We start from the raw sequence: 16,034 nt of genomic DNA, 5'->3' as shown, positions 1-16,034 counted from the left end.
AAGTATGGCAACATTAACTTTGAAGCTGCTGAAAGCTCTAGAATTCGAACATTCTAGTCCGTTAAGATCATTCACGACGCTATTGTATAAATAGTGGCAGAGATTGCGGTCGGTATTTAGTTTTATGATAGACGTTGTTAGAAGTAACATCAACTGCATTGCCAGTGTTTTATTGTACATTATAATCTGTGTAATATATGTATGTGTATTAAAACACAGAGTGACTATTTAAATTGTTGTTGTGTACATTTTAATAAATAAAGAGTTGTTAAAATTTTAAACTACTAAACTGTTTTTATTTGCTATCAAAAGAATTCAGTTTAAAGGAAATAAACCACCATTTTTAAAAGGTAAAGACGTAACAATATAAAAGTTTTTTACCATTCATATAATATATAAAATTTGAGCTTTGAACCTCGATAAAAAACAAATCAAAGCGAATTTTAAAATTTTGAGAAACTTAAAATTTTGTATTACCATAAAGAACCTATGTACCAAGTATTATTTTCTATAGAAAATCTTGTGTATAACAGTATTTTCTATAGAAAGTCGTGTTTAACAATATTTCCTATAGAAAATCTTCGGTATAACAGTATTTTCTATAGAAAATAGTGTGTATAACAGTATTTTCAATTGAAAATCTTGTGTATAACAGTATTTATTAAAGTGAATTTACGAACTTATTCCCAAATATCGGACAGTTTTTGCAGTGTACTACTATTTTTCATACCTGTAATCTCTCACTCCATTAATTTGCTTATTACAAAAATTCTCTCATTTTATTACAACTTAAAAGAAACAACAACAAAATTGCACAACAAACACACCTTTATAACTTATGTATTCTCTCTAAGCAAATGAAATCAGCGATGGCAGCTGCTGGCAGCAGCAACAAAAAACACAACAAGAAAACAATAAAAATTCAACGTAAAAAAAGGGGAGCTTTATGATCAGTGGAGTGTGTACATTGGCAGCAGAAGTGATCAACATAAACAGCGCTAGCAAAAGTATTGTATGGATGCCGCTTTTTCATTCAGTTGCTGTTTAGCTTTTCGTTGCGTGAGTTCGTGAAAAAGTTTTTATATCGCATTCTTAACAAAATTTGAAAAAGTTTACACAAAAAAAACATAATACAGTGAAGAAGAAATTAACAAACAAAAAAAAATACACAACAACTGGAAAAATATCACACGAAGAAATAGAAAAAAAATAATAAAAACAAGTTTTGTTTTTCGTTCATAAATACAACAGAAATATTTTTAACGCTTTTTTTACTCTACTCACTTGGATTACTTACTTATTATTATTCTACACTAAAATTATTTTTTTTTTGGGGAAGTTATGGCAGATCGTCACATAAACAAAACGTGAGCGCAAATAAAATCGCGTGTGAGTGTTAAACCAATAATTATAATACTTATACTAAAAATACTTATACCTACTTATAATTAAAAATAACAAAAATTTGTTTATTTATTTGAAATCCATTTATAAATATACAGCCTTATTAGCATGTAAAATAACATAATAACCACCTCATATTATGTCTTTTTAAGTTTGTTTTCTGTTTCTCGAAATATTTCACAATTCTTTATTGTGTTTTAATTTTTATGTCTTGATTTTTAAAGCTGAGAAAGCAAATATTTGTGCATTCCTACTCGTAACATTATTTTGTTAATTTGAATTTTGTTACATTATTAGGAGTGTGTTTTGTAACTATACCTAGTACGGGAATGTAAAAAATGACTGCTCCATGTTTAGTTTAATTATCTGAAATCTGCATATTTGTGTCTGATTTTTTCTTCATCTTGTTTTCTGATTCTCATTTGTATACAATTGTTACCTGTCATTGGTTTTTTTCTTCATCTTCGGTTTCTCTAAATGTTGTTTTTAAACAAAACAGTACGAATGTGAATAGTATCTACAAACCAAACAATTACAAATTATGCTGTCATCATTCACTTTTTTTTAGTGTAGTGTACTGGCAGTTTAGTAGTAAACATGACTTTTTTCATTGGAGAAAAACGTAGTAAATGTAGTATAATTAACTTAAAGGTTGGCTTTGTACTATTGTATTTAATAAACTGTTTATGCTGGTTAATTATCATGCTGACACTAAAATTTACAGCAACAAATGAAAAAAAGTGAAGAAAACATTTATAAAATAAAACTTGTAGGAACATTACATTATTTCTTAAGAAAGTGTGATCCAAAAGTAAGAGCGCATAATTTTTCAACTTTCCCAAATGCAATTGTGCTTTAGTTATTTATGTTCATTAGGATGGCACCAAAAAAGTTCAAATTTTCCCAACTGAAATAAAAGTTTAATTTATTCTAAGATATCGTTTCTCAAAATCATTGTACTGACGTCAATATTTGGTGAACTGGATCGAAAATTTGTCAAATTATATTAAAAAAGAAGTAATGGAGCTATAATCGGCTGTGCCGAATCTTATATAGATTAAAATTATACTTTAAAATACAAATTATAAATATTTTTAGATAAACAGATTTAAAATATTTTTTTTTTAATTTTTTTTATTTTTCGAAATTGCTTTTTTAATTTTCTTTTCAATTTAAAAAAAAAAATGAAAATAAATTTTTTGAAAAAATGTTTGCCAAAAAAAATATTTTTCCCAATATTTTTAGATAAAAAAAAATTTAAAATATTTTTTTTTTCAAAATTTTTTATTTTTCGAAATTGCTTTTCTAATTTTCTTTTTAATTTAAAAAAAATTTAAATTTATTAGTGAAAATAATTTTTTTGAAAAAATGTATACAAAAAATTTTTTTTTGGTAGAAAAAATTCGGTTTAAAAAATATTTTTCCCAATTTTGACCCATTGTAGGTCCAAATTACTATAGCCTTATATACATCGTTGTAATGGATTTTGAAATATCTATCATTAGGTATCCATTTTGTCTATATTAATGACTTAGTAATCCATATATAGATCAAAAATAGGCCAAAAATCGAGGTTGTCCCGGTTTTTTCCTTATTTGTGGGCCGATTTTGTCGATTTTAAATAGCAACCGAGCCGGAAGAATTCCCGATATATTGATGTATCAATAGTGGTTGTAAGTTATTTGGGGGCTACGGAAAGTTGTTTTCAACATACAGACGGACTTACGGACATGGCTATATTGACTTCGCTATCTATACTGATCCAGAATATATATACAAACGGAATGACAAACTTATATATACCCTTGCCACTCATGATGATGGGTATAATAATTAGTTATAAACCTCATATATTGAGATTTGTACAATATAAATCAATTCAAACAAAGTATTGTCCATTGTTAGCTATGACCTTTTCCCATCTGGGAACATATGGATTCCGACCAAAAAGAACTGTTCATGTTTTGAGGCCAAGGATGAATCAAGGCAATATTGGATACTCTGTTCGAAGTAAGAGCGTTCTCAGAGAGAGCGTTCTGCATCGATCGAAACAAATAGTAGTCGAGCAGGGCAAGATCTGGTCTATAAGGGTGGTGAGGCTGAAAGGTGAGGTGAGAAACTTCCAAACTACTTCACTATAATTACTTTTTAACAGGTATTGCCTAGCGTTGTCATGATGGAATATTACGGTTTCATGTCTGGCCGCATATTCAGGGCGTTTTTCAGCAAATGCTCGCTTCAAACGAATCAATTGCGTTCGGTACAGGTTCCCTGTGATTTCAAAATTCATAATAGATATGACCATTTTGGTCCCACCAAATACTTCGCATAACCTTAGCGCAATGGATATTTGGCTTTGGTGTTGATTCGGATGGTTGGCCGAGCGTCGCATTCGATCTCTTACGCTTCGGGTTATCGCAGTGGATCCATTTTTTTTATCGCAATTAATGATTCGGTGAAAAAATTATTTTCTTTTATAACATTCAAGCAACACTTCGTACATGCAAATTGTCTTTCAAAGTCTCTCGGCTTCAATTCGTACGGTACCAATTTCCCATGTTGAGATTTACAACAAGCTTCAAGTCATTGTCTTCAAACTTTTTGGCTAGTCCGGGAGATCTTAATCTTCCGTGGTAAAAACAACACTTCTGAACCGCACAAACCATCTTTCTCACGCTGAAACCTATGGAACACATTCACTGTAAGCTTTGGTGAGCAATTGGTGTGCTTCAGCGCCACTTTTTTTTCAAATTAAAAAAGTAAAGCAAAACTTCCCACATATGACGCTTTGTTGGCATAAATTGACACATTTTCGAAAGAGAATTGAAAAACTTGTTCGAATAGCTTCAATAAGTTATAACTTCGATTTGTAACAATGAAACTTATAGCTAGAGATATTTCATCGTTTCAATGATATAAAAATTAAGTTACGTTCATTCTCTATATCAGGTTCTGGGAGTTTACTATTTTTTATAAACTTGAAAAATGGCTGTTATATTAGCGAAGATTTATTTTGCATAATTTGACATGTCGAAATAATAGGGCGAAAAATAAAGCTGGAAAAAGTGTTGTATTAAGTCAAAAAAAAAAACTTTTCAATTCATGTACATTTCATAGACCAAATTAAGTCATAAACATAAGTATTATAATCATCCTCAACAATCACCCAAAGTCTACAAACCTAGATTAAAGTAGTTAACTTAATATTTAAATTTTGTCTAGTAGTAATAAACATTTAATTAAATACAAGGTCGTGAATTTAAAGGCATTAACCTTTAACTTATGACGTGAAAATTTTTGACATAGTCCCAGATGTGGTGTAAATTTTACACCTTATAATTTTTGCAAAAAATTTTACTTTAAAAAACATTTTTTCGTTAATATTTGCTTTTTAACAATAAGATACAACAATTTCAATTTAAAAAAATTAAAAAAGGAAAGCAAAATGTTATTTGAAACAAAAATGCAGGCACTTTATTTCGCAAGCCTTTTTGATAAAACTTTAAAAAAATGAAGAGAGGGTGTAAAATTTACCACCACCTCATAAGTTAAAGGTTAAGGAACTAAGCAAGTAACTTAATGGTTAAAATAAAAACAAAGTTAAGGTTAATAAGGTTTCTCTCATAGAGAATTATACATAGAGACGAGACACTCCGATTTGTCAAACAAATAAGCAACAAATCATATGTCTGATACAACAACAAATACATTGAATAGCATGTATTTTGATCTTGCAAGAGTTAGGTTTTTAACAATTACGTCTCGTCTCTATGTTACCCTATGAATCCCCTTATTTTAAAACTTTAATATTAATTGAATTTTTGTTTTATTAAGTAATAAAATGTACTTAATTTTTCATATTTTTATTTTCAATATTGTTTATTAACTTTATTGGCAACGTGTAAAAGTTAACAGTATCTTTGTACTCGAGTCCATACTATTTATGTAAATTACAATGTTAACACTCAAACATGAACTCATTCAACTATCCAGTTTCATGTACTTACTTCTTTTTGGAATTTTTATTTTATAGCTCAGATTTCCAAAGCAAAATAAATATTACTTATAATATCTAATTGCAATGAAGTAATTGTGCAGTTTTGCATACTAACATTAACTAACTAAGTAACTCATAGTACGTCACAGTTACCTGTAGTTTCACATAAGTATGTTAGTAAAGTACAATAAAAAGTACTGTACTGCAAGTAATACCACATTCACACTAGACATCGAGTTTTTCTAAATTATTGGATCCCGGATTTACTTATCTAAATAAGTTTAAATGAATTTAAATTGGACTTTTATTGCTGGGCAATTAACGAGTGTAAATAGAACAAAAAAATTACTATTTTTCTAGTTTTAATTGATCGATAATTACCAGATTATCTGTATTTAGTAAATTATTATTCTGGAATGTAATTGGATTTGATTTGTTGTGGAAATTTCTGTTTTTTTGTTGTCGGGTTATAAATTCCTTTTCTTTGTGCCGAGATTGCTGTAGTTCTATCTGGCGGCATGAAATAAGTACCCACGAAATAAGCGGGCCAATTGTTATCACCGAAACTAAAGAGTACACATCCAGGAAATGTCTCAGGCAGTAATTGAATTGATTCACGATCACTGCCATACATTTGGAACTGTCTTCTTGAAACCACATGTCGTCCTTATCAATAGCATCGAATTTAGGCAGAAAGTACTCGATAACTGCTTGACCAGTCCTATTTTCGAAGAAGTATGGTTGAAAGATACCTCCAACCCAAAAAAACTCACCAAAAACTGACACAACTTACTAAGCATGGAAACGTAGATCTTCAGTAGAGAGCTTTTTAAAATTAGATATTCCTGAACTTTCACCTACACTCTCTTCTTCGATATTGACATATGAGCGGCTTGTTTTTGGACAACCAGTCAGTTTATTATCACCAATTTATCAAATATCCTTAACATTACTTGCTTCATGAAGTTAAATCAATAGTCCAACCATCATTTGTACGAAATTTTCGAACTCTATCTGTCAAACTGTCGTTATTTTTGAAATATAGATTAAGATGCAGATCTTCAGTAGAGAGAGGGCATCTTGAAATTTGATGTTCCTTGAATTACACCAAAGCTCTCAAGCACGCAGCGTCTATAGTATAACAAATTGATCCAATATTGCTGAACAATTTGAAAAAAGTGCCGCTGAAGCACACCGATTGCTCACCAAAGCTTAAGGCGTATGTTTTCTATTGGTTTCTATATGCGAGAAATGGTTTGTGCGGTCGGAAGTGGTGATTTTGAGACTGAAGACAAATATTACCCAGTCCAGACAAAAAAGTTTGAAGACCAAGAATTGGAGACATTACTCCATGAAGATTGTTGTAAAACTCAACAAGAGCTTGCTAAATCTTTGGGAGCTACTCAAGCAGCAATTTTATAATGTTTGCAAGCAGCAGAAAGCATCATACGAATTGAAGCCGAGAAACCTTGAAAGACGATTTTGCATGTACGAAGTGATGCTTGAACGCTATAAAAGAAAAAAATGGATCCACTACGATAACCCGAAGTGTAAGAGATCGCCAGCCGAAGCGACGCCAAAGCCATATGGCCAGACCGAGCATTAACCGAAAACGGCCAGTATATGCAGCCAGACATGGAGTCATAATATTTCATCATAATAAAGCTAGGCCACATTTTGCAATACCTGTTAAAAACTATTTAGAAAGAATTGATAGGGAAGTTTTGCCTCACCAGCTTTATAGTCCAGACTGTGCCCGTCTTACCACTATTTGTTTCGATGGATGCAGAATGCTCTCTCTGGGATACCCTTTACATTGGGACAGAGAATCCGAAATTGGCTTGACCTCAAAAGATGAGCAGTTCTTTTGGCTTGGAATCAATATATTGCCAGAATTAATCTATTAGAGAGTTGTCGGAGGAAGGTTTGTTTACAAGCCTGTTTCTGTTAAAAAGACATCGACTGTCTATGAGATGTGTTTTTAACAGAATATGTGAGGTCAATTAGCATCCGTATATGTTAAAATAACTAATTATGTAGCTGACCAAGTAACCATTTAGGTAGTAGTAAGATAACTGACTCTATGTAACCGGTATAAGAATTCAATGCGTTGACTACTTTGGAACAACTATAAGACAGTCTTATTTTAATCCAAAAGGGTCAATTGACTTAGGACATGCACATGTCTGTAACTAGTTGTAACCCTAACTGATAGATAAAATCACTAGTTCGGGATAGTATCCTAAAATTGCTGGGTTTTACGAGACATACATAAATTTCTATGTTTTTATTCCCCCTGGGGTTGTCATTAAATAAAACACATCACGATCATCCACATCATCATCATCATCTTCGAACATCCAACCATTTATCTTACTAATGCATTTTCTCCAAAAAAATTTCTCTAAGCAAATGTGTCTGGCTGTCTTCATGTCAAGACACTGCTCAAATTTCCTTCTTTTGTTAATTAAGATCTGTTTACATTTGATAGATTACATGCTCTATATTTTCGATTCAATAAAATGTTTTTTTCTTCACCCAACACAAGTGAATTTTAAACAACCAGACTTGGACAGACGTTCCCACATTAGTCTGGGTTATTTATAAGAAGAAAAAAAGTTTTCAAATATTTTATGTTTTCCTCCCAATTTTGTTGAGTTTTCATGCACACATTAAATACATTATAACGAATATTTTCTCTAATAAATATTTTTTAAATGTTTTCGATGTTTTTTTTATTTTTTTCAAAATAAAAAAACAAGTGTTTGTTATTTTATTGGTTTTTTTTCTGTTCGATTTTCATTAGTTCCAGGCATATTGTGGTTCATATATATTTTAGTTGTGGCATATCAATGACGCCGCATAATCTATATTTAGTTACGCATTTGTTGCCTATAAATACAATACATAATTTATTTTTTCAAATTGTAAGTTGAATGAAAAGCGTGGAAGAAAAATAAATATTTTTTGTTGTGTGTGTTTTAAAAGTGCAAATAATTTTTAAGTCTACATGACTTTAATTAGTTGTAAGTTAAAATAACTTGTTAATTGTTTTGTGGGTACATCATCATGGTTCATAATTTTTACTACTTTTAACTAACAGCCTTTTGTTTTTCGGTTATATTTTCTTTGAATACCGTTTGCGTTTATTTATTTTTTAGCTTTTTTTTTGTATTAAAAATAAATTAACAAATATTTTCTTAATATGTCCGGTATAACACTTTGATGTTTCCGTTTAAATGGTTACTTTTAAACAACAGAGAAAAAAATAACAATTGCAAATAAAAAATTTTTGTTTGATTTTGTTTCACTTTTTAAATTGGCCATATGTATAAATGGGGTCTGTCTTCATATGTACGTCTGTTTATTTCTAAATTTAGAGGACCTTGAATTGTCATCAATAAATATGCTTTATATGTGTTTTTATTGAATTTATTGCGTTCATATTGAAAAGTATTACAATTTATAATTAAAACTTATTGTTTATGTAGCATAGAAATCACCAAGCATTTGTCTCCATTTAAAGTGTGTGAGAAATAATTCAGAAAATTTTTCCAAAAACCCTGCTTTATATTTATTTAATCATGATTGTATCTTAAAGAAATAGTTACTTCAAAAGTCTTCAATTTAAGATAATTTTCATCAATTGCAGGAATTGCAAATCTCTTTTAATCCCAGACATTCGAAAATTAACAATTAAGTGCTTTATATTCATCTGTACCAAATCTTATATACCCACCACCAAATTTGTAAACATTTTTAGTTGGACCTGAATGAGCAACACTGCTCTTGTCAACAGGCATCTGTCTCTTAACTCATTTCAAAATTTGAACAAGCTGCGTCATTTAGTTAGTGTTTGACAGTCATTGATAGCAGACTACCTCATGACTTGAGCTGAAATTGGAAACAAAATTAATTTCATCTGCTCATTAAACATTATTTTTTTCGGAAAAAATCATCACTCAAATAAAGGCTAAGCTTCAGTTGGGGTCTATACATATAATGTTGGCCGATCGGAGATTTAAAATGCTAGATATCGCGAAAGCCATAGGCATATCACATGGCTCAGTGGTTTCAATTTAAAATTATCAATTGGGTATGAGAAAGGTTTCTGCAAGGCCGCCATCTTGCTCACAATCGGGTGCTTTTATGCGCCCGATCCATGTGCAGTTTCTATGGTCAAAATCCATGAATTAGGCTACGAAATGCTCCCTCTTCCGCCCTATTCTCCGGATTTAGCCCCGAGTGACTATTTCTTGTTTCCGTACCTGAAGAAATGTCTCGGCAGAAAGAGATTTGACTCCAACGATGAAATCATCTCACAAACAAATACCTATTTTGAGCTTAAAGGAGATGATATGTTACAAACGGAATGACAAAATCAATATTAACTTCGGGACATCCTTTATAAAATTGATGATAATATAAAGGCACTATTAAATTTAATAATACGTCTGATATTCGCTGTCAAAGGTCACTAAAATTAGTTGTTTTATATATTTGTCATTTAATATGTATCGTTAAGTTTTCGAATTAGAACCTTCAACTACCCAAAGAACCAGTCACATAACTAGTTCTATGTCAATTTCCGCCCCCTAGGAATTATTACGAAATTTTTATATGAATATTTGCATACCATAGTTTCGTCATTTCATCTTCTAATTTTGAAATATAAATATTTTAATATTAACTACTCTTTCCAAAAACCAAAAATTTCAAAAATCAATTTTCATAATGAAATTTATTCACAATAAATAAATAAATAGTTCATTCAACCTTATAAATGTTTGTTAATTAAAATCTAAAAATATTTTAAAATTCTCGCAAGATTTGAATGGAGCATTACACGAGAGAACAACTCGTTGTTCAACAAAACTTCAAACATTATGAAACATTTAGCGGTCACAGTTCGAGCATAACTATCCTAATTATCATCTTGATGGCCTTGATAATCGTAAAATTGCCGCATTTGGGGTTCAAAAAGATTTGTCGAGCAACTAATGGATCCACAACATGTCACTGTTTGGTGTGAATTTTGGACTGGAGACTGTTTTGGACCATAGTTTTTCGAAATTGAGGCTGTTCAAGCAGCGACTATTACTTGTGTTTAATATCGTGACATTACAACAGAGTTTTTTCTACCCAATTTGGATGATATTGATGTAAACGACAGCCCAAACAAATTAATTACTGCATGAGACATTGCATGGTAGTAAGCTCAATTACATTGGTCATTCCCTCTCCCTTTTTGATCAAAATCGACATCGTGTAATTTAATGCCATTGGATTTCATTTTATGGAATTATTTTATGTCAGTGCCAACAAACCCGCAACCATGTATTGAAAGAGTGAAATCTGCATCATCGAAATTCAACCTCATTTAAAGAATGCGCTTGCCACACAAGAAACTTCATGTTTTGTTGTCTTATTATTTTTTGTCCGGTATTATTCTTGAACATTACCACCAATCTTGACCCGTAAGTTGTGAAAAGTCTGCCAGTACATAAGTTTCATCATCCATCATACAACACGTGTATTTTTTATAAAATTTAGCTTCTAAGTTTTTTGCCTCATTCCGATCTGGGACTTTCTGAACTTTATACGACTTCAAAAAAGCATTAGATTTCGCTCTGCGCCCAAAAGAATCAGAGCATTTAACTTTACGAGCTGCTTTTCTGATAGAATTTTTCGGTACTCTTCGGAAGAGTACTTACTTTTGCCTTAAAGGGGGGTCAGACGGCATGTATTGCTTGTGTTTTGTGCCATGTATTGGAACATTTTTCCATATGTAAACATATACAACCCTGTAATCCATATGAAACTTTGTGTATGTAAAATACATGTGTATTACTCGTGACATTTTTGGCAATTAGAGCATGTTCTATTTTCGTTTGTATAACAGTGTTGTAATTTGGAATACAACACTGTGTGAGTGCAAAATAAAAAAACAAAACAAAAAAGAGTAAAGAAAAATCATAACAAAATAAGTTTCATTGCATTAAATATATTTATTGTGATTGTGACAACAAACATATAAACTAATAGAGGTTATGTCACATGCAAATACATATGTACGTTTGAACGTGGAAATTATGAATCGTATATATAACGTGAATTTTGACATACACATGGAATTCCATATGTATCGAATACATGTCCCAATACACAAGCAATACATGCCGTCTGACCCCCCTACTACCAATATCTGTTAGACCTTTTTTTCTGCCTGCAAATTAAAAATATTCTTAAGCTTTTCTTATATGTATATTAAATACATTAGATTTTGAATTATTCAACATTCTACTTGCCTGCTTACGAAATCGAAAAGCGAAAACATAAAATTACAGTATTGTTGATTGCTACTTTTTATTTCTAATAACTTTTTTTAAAAAAAGAATCGCCTGCATTAATCTTCATTTAAATATTGCATGTTACTCTAACTGCATCCAGCGTTAAAAATACTCTTAAACAATACATACTGTATAATAAATGTATGTATATCTACAACATTTTCACACTAAAAATAATGTTTCTCATTATGAATTAAAAAGAAACTGTTAAGAAAAAAGAAACATAAAAAACATTAAAGAAATCAAATGTCTACAAAATGTTTTGCAAATTGTTCGTTCGCTTCGTCGGTTAAATTGTTGCTTAAAATCACGTAAAAACGTTTATCACATTTTTTCAGTGAAAAAAGATATAAATATGAGAAAAAAAAACTTTAAATAATTATCGCATAAATGAACATAATAATAAATCCACAAGAGGAAATCCACAAATAATTATGATGTGATTATAAACTTTAATTTTTATATAATAATTGTTGAAAATAAACAATTGTAAATATGAATAAAAATATAAAAATTTAATTAAGTTAAAATAAATAATTGAAACCCAACGACCAAAGTAGGTCATGAGTGGCGGAACAAAAAGGCAGAGTACAATTTTATTGTCATAATTGTTTATTTAACATATTTTTTATTTGCATTAATAAAAATAATTATCCCAAAAGGTACTTGTATTTATGCATTTAATGAATTAATAAGACTAGAATTTAAAAATCCAAACAATAAATTACATTTTTTTCTAATTTTAACTTGTATTAAATATGTCATACCTTTTGTTGAGATTTTTTACGCTTGGTTTGTTTTTACTTGGGTTTCTATTTGTTGCTAGCTATAAAAAGATAATTGTTTTATTTTCTATTAATATGTATTTTGTTTCTATTTTTATTTAATTTAAGACATTCCTAAATGACTCATAAATGTGTGATTTTTTTTAAACTGTTTTGGGTTTTTAAAGCAGTTGCTAGATAGACATCATGATTTGAACTTTTTTTCATATATATTTCAACTTGTTAAAAAAATGTGTATTGAGAATAATCATTTTTTTTTTATTTCTCAGAATTCTCTAAAAATTACTTTATAATATTGAAGTTTATGCAAATATGTTGCGAGTGTAAGCCAAGTTTTAAATATTTTTTCAACGAATATGTTAACAAAAGAGAATACCTGAATGTGTAAGAAAGAAATAATATAGGTTGCAACGAATTTCAAATACTTTAACAGCTTAATATAAAAAATAGTTAAGCTATAATTAAAATAATTTATTATTTTATAAAATACTTCAAAAGTAAAATGTATGCATTTTAAATAGCTGTATTAAAGGAACTTTTAATAGTTGCAATAGTTGACTAAACTCTCTGTTCATTTATTTCATTATTACATTTATAAATGATTGATGTTGCTATTCAAACTTTATTGCACTAAAACGAATATTATGGGGCTGCTTAATAACGTCATGATCAATCTTACCATCAGAACCGAATATTCTGAATATTCAACACTCGTAAAACTTGTCACTCTTTACCGAAAAGATTGTTCAGTAGGACTACACTTCAATTGTACATTTGATTCTTCTGTATGGGCACTAAATAAATATCGCGATCAGTATCGCGATATTTGTTGAACTTGTAGTATGGAGTATTGATGGATTGCAGAAAAGCCTAATATGTATACTGAAATCCAGATCGAAATCCAAATATCACAATATATATTGAACGTGTGGCAGTGCCCTATAGGATTGTGTAAAAGGTCTCGAATTAGCACAGCTCTTCGCACTACTCTTGGGGATGCTCTGGACCAAAAGAGAATATCTATGCTATGAGAAAATCACTCATTTCTTTCTCCTAAAACAAATGATCTATGAATTATTTGGTTCAGCATTATTTCATTATATATTTTGAAACCGTAGGTCTCAAAATATTTGTTTTTAACTTTAATGTGTTTTGTTATACTTTAAGTGGACCAATTTTAGCGTCTTTATGTAGTCAAGTAGCCGAATTTTAACTTCAATCGTAAGGCTTTAAGTAGCCAAATTTTTACGTGAATAGAAGGTATTTAAATATTCCAATTCTAACTTTAACTTCTTCCTTCCTTTTTTCACTTGAATCTGTTTTGTTATAATTTAAGTGGACCAATTTTAGCGTCTTTATGTAGTCAAGCATCAGCTTTAATCATTGGTCTTTAAGTAGCCGAATTTTAACTTCAATCGTAAGGGTTTAAGTAGCCAAATTTCTACGTGAATCGAAGGTATTTAATTATTCCAATTTTAACTTTACCTTCTTCCTTCTGAAGCCCAATTTTAACTTTAATCGTAGATCTTTAAGTATCCGAATTTTAACTTTAATCGTATCCATAGAAAAACAGATTCGTAGTAGCAAACGAATTTGTTGCCAATCGAATGATTCGATTGCACAAATAGTATTTTTTGGTTCTATCAACGGAATGTCAGTTGATAAAGAAGAATTTCGGTTGAAGCAACCAAACTATTGTTACCACTTTCAAAACTTTGTAGCCACAACGGTCACTAATGTAGAATCATTAATTCGGTTGCTATCACGAATCTGTGTTCTCTGTGTAGTTATTCCGTATGTAGCCCTATTTTTATTTGAGTAGCCCAATTTTACCTTCAATAGTAGATCTTTAGGTGCTGAATTTTAACTTCAATCGTAATTCTTTAAGTATCCCAATTTTACCTTCAATAGTAGGTCTTTAAGTAGTCCAATTTTAACTTTAATCGCAGTTCTTTTAAAGTAGCCCAAGTTTTACTTGATTCGTAGGTTTTTAAGCAGCCCAATTTTAGCTTTAATCATAGGTATTTATGTAGTCAAATTTCAGATTCAATCGTTCGTGTTTAAGTAGCCCAATTTCAGCTTCAATCATAGGTATTTGTGCAGTAAAACGTTGACATTAATTGTAGGTCTTTCCGCAGTTCAATTTAAACTTCAATGGAGTCTTTAGGTAGACCAATTTAAGCTTCAATCGTAGGTAATATAGATGCTCTCTTCTTCGCAAATACATCATCCCTTCATCCTCACTGTAACTGCATCTCAATCAATGATGTCAGGTATTCTTGGACAAGTTTACATGTGCTAAACACGAAAATTATGATATTGTTACGTTTTAACCTTTTCAAAACGTTGGTTTATTTCCTTTAAATAAACCGGATACTTAAAAGCCATTTAGAAGTTTGAAAATTGTAACAACTCTTTATTTATTTAAAATGTACAACAACAGAATTAAATAGTCACTCAATGTTTTATACACGTTTATAAATTCGTAGAAATACAGACACACTTTATAATGTATTCGAATTCACTTGAAAAACACAGCGCTCAGTTGATATTTATTCGAAAAGCGTCTCTGATAAACTCACTAACTACTGCAACCTCTGCCACTATTTATAACACTGCCATCTACACTCTAGATTTCTCTTTAACTATCTAGAGGTTTCTAATACATACGCCATCTGTGGTGTACTTTCCACAATGTTCTTTAACTGAATATTCGAATTCGAATATACGGTCGCAGCAAACAGCGTTGCCAACTTACGATCAATGGTCAACTGAAAGCTTTTATTTAATAATGCCCACAGATATGTTACAGTTTGCTATTACAGCACTGCTATTTGAAAGCATTCTGCTACTTTTAAATCAGCCGTTAAAATCGTTACATTTGAATCCAAGTACAATTTTGAAACAATATTATATCAATTACCCTTCTGTACTCTGCGGAGTTTATTTTTCCCAAAATCAGTCTCTGAGACAGATATGTGACCATTCTGTAATATAAAAAATTGAGATTCAGAACTAACTTTTTTTGGGCAAATTGACACTATTTTTATCAATTGAAAGGCACTATCCCGCATTGTCGTGGAAACGAATGATCTACATGCGATCGTAAGTTTTTGAAGAACTATCTGCCCTACTAAACTACTAAACTAAATTGCAATTTATTTTACAAATCAGAGTAAATTTTTCCATAAATTGTTTAATAGTTTATAAAATTCAATTGAGTAAATGTTGACGACAAACGAAAAACAAAATACATGTCAAATTCACATCCAACTCCTTCTTCAATGCACGGGGGTTTGTGGGCTTGCCGGCATATAAACCTTTGCCTTCAAATAAACCCATCAACGAAAATGCAATGTTGTTAAATCACACGATCTAGGGAGCCAATTATGATCAACGAAACGAGAAAGTGCACGACCAGGAAATATCTCAGTCACCATGTGGCACCTTTTTAATATATTATATCATAAAAGTTCTTTCAAACAGAACCATAAAACT

The 16,034-nt window shown here is 30.5% G+C and overlaps 1 protein-coding gene across 3 annotated transcripts in view; it reads left to right on the top strand.

Annotated features, from left to right (window-relative positions):
• Window positions 1-1,059: 1,059 nt before the first annotated feature.
• The window catches only part of LOC135958178 (probable serine/threonine-protein kinase DDB_G0278665), a 34,798-nt gene continuing 19,823 nt past the window's right edge, over window positions 1,060-16,034 (top strand). Inside the window, exon 1 of one of the 3 annotated variants that reach the window (XM_065509056.1) lies at window positions 1,060-1,389. The gene's annotated coding sequence lies outside the window, so the exon portion shown is untranslated. The remainder of the gene's footprint in view (window positions 1,390-16,034) is intronic. The other 2 variants (XM_065509055.1, XM_065509054.1) reach the window with 2 other exon arrangements.

Source organism: Calliphora vicina, chromosome 4 (genome assembly GCF_958450345.1).
Source record: "Calliphora vicina chromosome 4, idCalVici1.1, whole genome shotgun sequence".
Taxonomy (NCBI): domain Eukaryota; kingdom Metazoa; phylum Arthropoda; class Insecta; order Diptera; family Calliphoridae; genus Calliphora; species Calliphora vicina.
The sequence above is the reverse complement of the archived record's forward strand: the minus strand, read 5'-3'. Positions and strand labels throughout refer to the sequence as shown.